Source organism: Nomascus leucogenys, chromosome 4 (genome assembly GCF_006542625.1).
Source record: "Nomascus leucogenys isolate Asia chromosome 4, Asia_NLE_v1, whole genome shotgun sequence".
Classification (NCBI taxonomy): Eukaryota; Metazoa; Chordata; class Mammalia; order Primates; family Hylobatidae; genus Nomascus; species Nomascus leucogenys.
Window position 1 is genome coordinate 47,814,902 of NC_044384.1, and position 7,017 is coordinate 47,821,918.

Genomic DNA, 7,017 nt, shown 5'->3' on the forward strand with positions numbered 1-7,017 from the left:
GTGGTGTGTGCCTGTATTCCCAGCTACTTGGAAGGCTGAGGCAGGAGCATTGTGTGAGCCCAGAATGTCGAGGCTGCAGTGAGCTGAGATTGTGCCACTGTACTCCAGCCTGGGAGACAGGGTGAGACCCTATATAAAAAAAAAAAATAAATAACAGTAGGGAGTCAAGCCATACTGTTTAAATTCTAAGTCTGCCACTTACTACATGGGATTTCTGAGGGAAGTCAATTAATTTTGTGCCTTTGTTTCCTCGGTTGTGAATAATGAAATCTACCTTTGATAATTGTTGTGAAGTTTCAATGAATCAATACATGTAGAACACTTTGATGTTGCTTGGATTTAGGTAAACACTCTGTAAATGGTAGCTATCGTTATTCAAGGATGTCTACTTGGAGTTCTAAGAATTAAGCAAAAGTCTTTTTTTTTTTTTTTTGAGACAGAGTTTTTGCCCTGTTGCCCAGGTTGGAGTGCAATGGTGCAATCTCCATTCACTGCAACCTCTGCTTCCTGGGTTAAGCAATTCTCCTGTCTCAGCCTCCCAAGTAGCTGGGATTATAGGCGCATGCCACCACACCCAGCTAATTTTTGCATTTTTAGTAGAAACAAGGTTTCACCACGTTGGCCAGGCTGGTCTCGAACTCCAGACCTCCGCTGATCCACCTGCCTCGGCCTCCCAAAGTGCTAGGATTACAGGTGTGAGCTACCACACCCCACCAAGTTTTCTTAACTTACCACAGAGTTTGAAGAACAGGAAAAGAATTTTAGAACCTCAGACCTTTTTAGAAAGTATGCTTCTGGCCGGGCGCGGTGGCTCACGCCTGTAATCCCAGCACTTTGGGAGGCCGAGGCAGGCGGATCACGAGGTCAGGAGATCGAGGCCATCCTGGCTAACACGTTGAAACCCCGTCTCTACTAAAAATACAAAAAAAAATTAGCCGGGCAAGGTGGCAGATGCCTGTAGTCCCAGCTACGTGGGAGGCTGAGGCAAGAGAATGGCGTGAACCACTCCAGGGGGCGGAGCCTGCAGTGAGCGGAGATCACGCCACTGCACTCTAGCCTGGGCGACAGCGAGACTCCGTCTCAAAAAAACAACAACAAAAAAGAAAGTATGCTTCTTACTGTTTTCAATATTTTATTTATTTTTTCAGTCAGTGGAAAGACATTTAATATGAGATTAAACAAACAAGATTATCAGCCAGGTGCAGTGGCTCACATCTGTAATCCCAGCACTTTGGGAGGCCAAGGCAGGTGGATCACGAGGTCAGGAGTTCAAGACCAGCCTAGCCAACATGGTGAAACCCCGTCTCTACTAAAAATACGAAGAATAGCTGGGCGTGGTGGCGGGTGCCTGTAATCCCATCTACTTGGGTGGCTGAGGCAGGAGAATCATTTAAACCCGGGAGGCAGAGTTTGCAGTGAGCCGAGATTGTGCCATTGCACTCCAGCCTGGGCAACAGAGTGAGACTCTGTCTCAGAAAAAAAAGAAACAAGATTATCAAGAAAAAGCATTTGTTTCCTCCTGGCTACCAGAGTCAACTCCCCACTGGAGATGCAGCAGGACAAACCTTTGCTGCCAGACCCGCTCTGAGGAGAAAGCAGACAAGACTTGCCTCTGCCCACCTTCTGCCCAGATGTACAGAGTGAGACCCACAGGGCAGCAAAGGGCCTTAGAGACCCCTGAACAGAGCAGCCAAGGGGCTAAAAGTCCCTTTATAACCAAACTCAATCCAGATCAAGGACAATTTGCCTGGGCTGCCAAAGGCTCAGTACTGAGTATAGATTCAAGCTCTGCAAGGGCCACCGCTCCCTAAGCCCAGGGACACCCATCCCACCTGTCACCCATTGCTGCTGCTCTGGCAAAGGGTGAGAAGCACTTCCATTACTCACAGCCACGGTAGGAGCCTGGGGACACCTGGCCTTGCCATACTCCTGCTCCAAGTGGCTGGTGGAGAGGTTGGGCTGGCTGGAGCCTTGCCCAAGGTGATCTGGTTGCTGCCCATGCCAGTGGCAACCTGGGCCATGCGCTCTTTTGTTTTTAGAGCCTGGGCCTCTCAGCCTTCAGTCATTCCTCATCTTTGAGGAGGGCCACCAGTTGCTTTGACTTCTCATGCACGTTGATGCCCTGGTCCTTGCCATCTTGGTCAATGTATTGGAAGTCCTTCAGGGTCTGGATGGCAAAGATGTTCTCATAGCACTGCTGGGCCATGCACTCGGAGCCTATCTTGATGAGGTAGTCCAGCAGCAGCAGCTCCTTGTACACACGCTGCCAGTTCTTGCTATGGTCATTGAGCCGCTTCCACACCATGCTCATGATCTCCGAGAAGGCCACCATGTTGTAGGTCAGGTCCGCAATCTCGGTCATCAGAGAGCTGGCTGGGCCCCATGGGTCATTGGAGGTGGCCTCCCAGACTTGGATTTCTGCCTCTGAGTAATTGTTCACAATGTTTTTCATCTGCTATCTGATAGACAAAGTCGTCATTTTTCTTTGTTACACATTTAAAGCCCTTCAAAGAGAGAAATTTTCCTGTCCTTGGTAAGTGCACACCCTGTGAAGTTTCAGTTTCCATAATCAAGCTGGAGCAAGAACCCTGAATGGTCATTTCCTCCTTTGGAGCCTCAGATCCAAAAAGCTAGAAGCCATGACCAGGCTACAGTGAGGTCCACGTCTGTTACATGAGGCTCTGGTCCACAAGTTTGGTAACCTCCATCGGCCTCATCGCCAGTGAACACCTAGCACTTAGCACTGCGCCCGACACAGAAATGAACACTAAAATCCTTGGAATCTCCACAGTGATGTCTTTTTGCCTGTGAATGATTGACTGAGGGCTGGCAGCCCCTAGGCAGCTTCAGGATGGGGTTGGTCGCCAGAAAGACCAAGGCAGGATCACTCCCGGGAGCGGACTGAAGGTTAAGTTTATCACCAATGGCCAATCATTTAGTCAATCGTGTCTCCATAATGAAGCCTCCAGAAAAACACAAAAGGACAGGTTCAGGAAGCTTCTGGATGGCTGAACACATGAAGGTTCTTGAAGGGTGGCACCTAGGTATGGCATGGAAGCTCTGCACTCGTCCCATACCTGGTCTGTGCATCTCTTCATCTGTGTCCTTTGCAATATCCTCTGCTCCTCCGGGCTGGCGTGGGTGTGCCGCCAGCGCTGGGGAGGTGGGAGCTACCGGAGCCCATGGAGCCACGGCCACCACGTCTACCTCTGTTTTCAGAATTTTAATTAATGGACAAAAGTAAATATTGAGATATGTATCATCTTTTTTTAAAAAAAATAGAGAATTTAGATATATGTAGATTAAGGGACTTGCCCAGGGAATGAATGAGGAAGATTGGCATGGGGATTCCGTCTTCCGATAGTCTGATTATCTGTAGAGCATTGCTTACACATGTAAACCACAAACTTCAAGCAAAAGTAAATAAATACCCAGAGCTTATTTTGGGTTACATATATTATTAATACTTTTGTGCCGTTTGGTGTCTTTATAAACATAGTTTTAAATGGAAAGTGATTGATATGGTTTGGATGTGTTCCAACCCAAATATCATCTTGAATTATAGTTTGCATCATTGCCACATGTGTGGGAGGGACCAGGTGGAGATAAATGACTCATGGGGATGGTTTCCCCCATCCTGTTCTCATGATAGTAAGTCAGTTCTCATGAGATCTGATAGTTTTATAAGTGGTTTCCTCCTTCTTCTCCTTTCTGCTGCCATGTAAAGAAGGAAATGTTTGCTTCCCCTTCCACCATGATTTTAAGTTTCCTGAGGCCTCCCCAGTCTGTGGAACTGTGAGTCAATTAAACTTCTTTCCTTTATAGATTACCCAGTCTAGGGTATGTCTTTATTAGCAGCGTGAGAATGGACTAATACAGTGAGTTAAAGTCCAAGGTGAATTTATCTTAGCAAATTGAGTCATTTTACCTCTCATTTGCCTTTCCGTGCCAGCAACTTTAAGATAGGATCCATACCCAGGCGAGGTAGAACAATTAAACTGGGAAAAGGAAACCATAAAATTCAAGCCAAATGATCTGAACTATCCAATAACTATGACTAAAGTGGTTTTGTTTTGGTTTTTTTGAGTGGAAGTCTCGCTGTTGCCCAGGCTGCAGTGCAGTGGCGCCATCTCAGTTCACTGCAACCTCTGTCTCCTGGGTTCATGCGATTCTCCTGCCTCAGCCTTCTGAGAGTAAGCTGGGATTACAGGCATGTGCCACCATGCCTGGTTAATTTTTTTTTTTTTTTCGAGACAGAGTTTTGCTCTTGTTGCCCAGGCTGGAGTGCAATGGTGCAATCTCAGCTCACTGCAACCTCTGCCTCCTGGTTTTAAGCAATTCTCCTGCCTCAGCCTCCCGAGTAGCTGGGATTACAGGCATGTGCCACCACTCCTGGCTAATTTTGTATTTTCAGTAGATGGGGTTTCTCCATGTTGGTCAGGCTGGCCTCAAACTCCCAATCTTGGGTGATCCCTCTGCCTTGGCCTCCTAAAGTGCTGGGATTATAGGTGTAAACCAGTAAGCCCAGCCTTACTTTTTGAGATGGAGTCTCAATCTGTTACCCAGCCTGGAGTGCAGTGGTGCAATCTTGGCTCACTTGCAACCTCCGCATCCCAGGTTCAAGCGATTCTCCTGCCTCAGCCTCCCAAGTAGCTGGGACTACAGGCGCCCACCACAGGTCCAGCTAATTTTTGTATTTTTAGTAGACATGGGGTTTCACCATATTGGCCAGGCTGGTCTCAAACTCCTGACCTTGTGATCTGCCCATCTTGGCCTCCCAAAGTGCCGGGATTACAGGCGTGAGCCACCACGTCCAGGCTAATTTTTGTATTTTTTAGTAGAGACAGGGTTTCACCATGTTGGCCAGGCTGGTCTCAAACTCCTGACCTCAAGTGATCCGCCCACCTTGGCCTCCCAAAGTGCTGGGATTACAGGCGTGAGCCACCAAACCTGGCCTTTTTTGTTTTATTTTTAAATTTACTTATTTTTGAAACTAGAGGATCAGCAATAAAAGTGGATAAAGAAAGAACTAACTTATCCAAACTACCTCAATTGGCTACCCAGGGAGAATCAGTGTTTATATTTATTTATTTATTATCAGTCTGACGTAGCTTTTATTAAGTAAAGGAAAAAGGGAATTCAGCCACATGATACAGAGGTTCCAGTTGATCAGAGTGCACAAACACCCTTCCTATCTGCGTGATGGGAACCACACCAGCACATGGGGCATGCGGAAGCCACTGCTGCAAGGAGGTGGTTCCCACTCACGCACATGAACAGCTCCTGGTCAGTCCCAAGAGGCAAGGGCAGAGGGCACGGCAGCCCTCACAGGGCTAATTTACAAATAAACTGTGTGCCTTCCTCAGGAGTCTCTTATAACACTTTTTAAAAAGATCTGGGCCACGGGTGGCTCATGCCTGTAATCCCAGCACTTTGGGAGGCCGAGGCAGGTGGATCATGAGATCAGGAGATCGAGACCATCCTGGCTAACACGGTGAAACCCCGTCTCTACTAAAAATACAAAAAATTAGCCGGGTGTGGTGGCAGGTGCCTGTAGTCCCAGCTACTCGGGAGGCTGAGGCAGGAGAACGGCATGAACCTGGGAGGCGGAGCTTGCAGTGATCCAAGATCATGCCACTGCATTCCAGCCTGGGTGACAGAGTGAGACTCTGTCTCAAAAAAAAAAAAAAAAAAAAAGATCTAAACAGAAAATAGGGCAAAGGGCCAGCTGGCAGTGCCATGAGGCTCATGGAATGTCCTGGTCTGTGGAATCGTGGAGGGTGACAGGAGCAGCATCATCATCATCATCAGGCATTGTATGACAAGGATGACACACTGCCACCGTGGCCTGTCCAGTTGGTGTGGATGAACTGCCCTGGTTTGGCCAAGAGTTCACAGGTGTGAGCCCCGAAGTAATACCGCTGAGCCTGGATGAGGTTGGCTGGAAGCATCTTGTGTCTGTACCTGTCATAGAAGGAGGCAAAACAGGGCATGGGAATGCCAGCCTGGACCCCAGTGCTGACTGCCTGCCACCAAGAGTCCTGGCAGTTTTCAACAGCTGACTTAAGAAGTCGTCCAGCCGGGCGCGGTGGCTCACGCCTGTAATCCCAGCACTTTGGGAAGCCGAGGTGGGCGGATCACGAGGTCAGGAGATTGAGACCATCCTGGCTAACACGGTGAAACCCCGTCTCTACTAAAAATACAAAAAAAAATTAGCCGGGCGTGGTGGCGGGCGCCTGTAGTCCCAGCTACTCGGCGTGAACCCGGGAGGCGGGGCTTGCAGTGAGCCTAGATTGTGCCACTGCACTCCAGGAGATGGTAGACCAATAAGCTAGAAAGATTTGTTCCTTATTGATTTTTGTCTCCAACTCCTCTAGAAAATACTTTATGATCATTCCCAAGTCCTTATAGTTTTGCAAACAAGAAGTAGGTGCAGAATCAAGAGAATATTCTACCTCTGCCTTTTTCATCTCTCTTAGGAATGGCCTTGGAGGATATTGACTAAGGGATATCCTCCTAGCAAGCAGGACTGGAGGTAGAACAGTTTGACCACAAGATTCATTCCACTGACTGGAGAATGAATTTTTGCTGTCCTTGTCCAGTGGCCATTGTAAATTGTCTTTCCTTTAAAATATGGTATTAAAAGATTGTCCTGTATTCTTCCACTGTTGACTGGGGTTACTTTTTTTTTATTTTTTATTTTTACGGTTTGGATTGAGATGAAATGGGGTTGTTTTTATTTAAAATTTAGTCATTTGAAATAGGACCATCAAGACCTGACCAAGAAGAGCACACATCCTCAAGAGATCTCTTGCTTTGGAACTGTGTGTGGTGACTGGATGTGATTTTTTTTCTTTTTTGAGACAGTCTCGTTCTGTCGCCCAGGCTGGAGTGCAATGGTGTGATCTGGGCTCACTGCAACCTCTGCCTTCCGGGTTTAAGTGATTCTCCTCCCTCAGCCTCCTAAGTAGCTGGGATTACAGGTGCACACCACCATGTCCACCTAATTTTTGTATT

The 7,017-nt window shown here is 47.6% G+C and overlaps 1 pseudogene; it reads right to left on the reverse strand.

Annotated features, from left to right (window-relative positions):
• Positions 1 to 1,513: 1,513 nt before the first annotated feature.
• LOC100607670 lies at positions 1,514 to 2,563 on the reverse strand (annotated as a pseudogene).
• Positions 2,564 to 7,017: the final 4,454 nt, after the last annotated feature.